The sequence below is a fragment of the Crocodylus porosus genome, unplaced genomic scaffold (genome assembly GCF_001723895.1).
Source record: "Crocodylus porosus isolate Cpor-Errol unplaced genomic scaffold, CroPor_comp1, whole genome shotgun sequence".
NCBI classification, from domain to species: Eukaryota; Metazoa; Chordata; order Crocodylia; family Crocodylidae; genus Crocodylus; species Crocodylus porosus.
The window spans coordinates 158745026-158746661 of NW_017728906.1; positions in this window are offsets into that span (position 1 = coordinate 158745026).

Here is a 1636-nt window from a genome sequence, read left to right on the forward strand (position 1 = left end):
CATCTGACCCCGGTGCTCTTTCCTGCTCAGGCAGGGGGTCGGACTAGATGATCTACCTAGGTCCCTTCCGACTCTAGCTACTATGAAACTATGAAACTATGAAACTATCACCTGGTTGTAGAAGGAAATGAGATGGTCAAGCAAGACCTACCCGCAACAAACGCGTGCTGGCTATTCCTCAGGATGTTGGTGTCGGCCAGTCCATTAAGGATGGCCTCTTTAATAAACTTTTCTAAGATCATCCCTGGGATAGAAGTCAGGCTGATGGGTCTATAGTTAGCTGGATCCACTTTCCTCCCTTTCTTGAAGATCAGCACCACTTTGGCCTTCTCCCAGTCTTTGGGGACTACACCAGAGTGCCAGGAGATCTCAAAGATCCATGCCAGAGGCTGGGCTGTGATGCTTGCCAGGTCCTTTAGTACCCTGGTGTGTATCCAGGGGTGCAGTGGTGTGGCTAGGCCTGCTCCCTTTCCAGGTGGGTTTGCACCCCAGGAGCCCCTAGGGAAGCCCTTAAAGGACTTGATAATTCCTCTCCTTCCTCTCCATGCTCAGAGGCAGGTCCTCTCATGGCCTGACAGCTGTATGTCCCCTGCGTGGGTCAAGTTGAATACCACATTGGAAAATATCATCTGTGTGGAGACCCATCTCCAGCTCCTCATGAGCTGTGAGCATGAGCGCAACAAAATGAAGAGGGGGAAAAGTCTTGAGTGAGGTTGAGAGGAAAAGAAGTGGAAAAGTACTGCAGAAACACAAACACCAAAGGACGGGGAGAGAGAGCGAGTGTAGCAGGTGGCTGCCTCGGATCTTTTTCAGCCAGGCTTTTGCTCCTTCTTTGAGCATTTCAGGTCGCCTCAGTAGTATGCTGCTGCTGGTCTTCGCTTAAAACCTGCTGGTCTGCTATCTGGAGCATCTCCCAGCATGCCCCAGTCCTATACAGTTGTTCATCACACAAGCAAAGAACAACCTTACTGCACTGGACCCTGGGGTGGTCTGCTGTCGTCTCAGCCTCCTTTCCCAGGCTTACCCTCTTCAAAGTCCAGAGGTCTCCATCTCCCCCTACTGGTTTCACCTACTGTGGTTTTTGGTTCCCAGTGGGTCACCCACAGCTGCAGCCTTTCAGACTAACTAGCTGCCTATCCTTAAGACCACAGGCCACCCTGTTACAATATGGAAAGACAGGGCACATCTACATGACATGCTACTGTGCAGTGATTACTGCGCATTTATTTAGTACTTGCTTATACAAATACTTGCTTATACAAATACTAAATAATGCACAGTAATTGGAATTACTGTGCAGTAGCACCAGCGAATGCCTTTTAAGCAACTCTACTGTACAGTAGCCTGACACTACTGTGCAGTAGTACAGTTTTCGCTATGCGACGCTACAGCACAGTAGTATCAGGCTTCTGGGCAGTCAGCATCTCGTGTAAACATGCCAACAAAGTATGAAGATGATGTTAGAAATGGAATATTGTTAGAAATGGAGTATTGTTAGTAATGCACAGCTTGCATCTTGCACCTGATAAGAAAGAAACACTGCCAAGGACTTTTTTTCCTTGCCCAGCCTTGCCACAGCTTTTCTTATACTAAATCGCAGACTCTCCCCCAGCTTCTCCCTAGCCTTTCTCATACA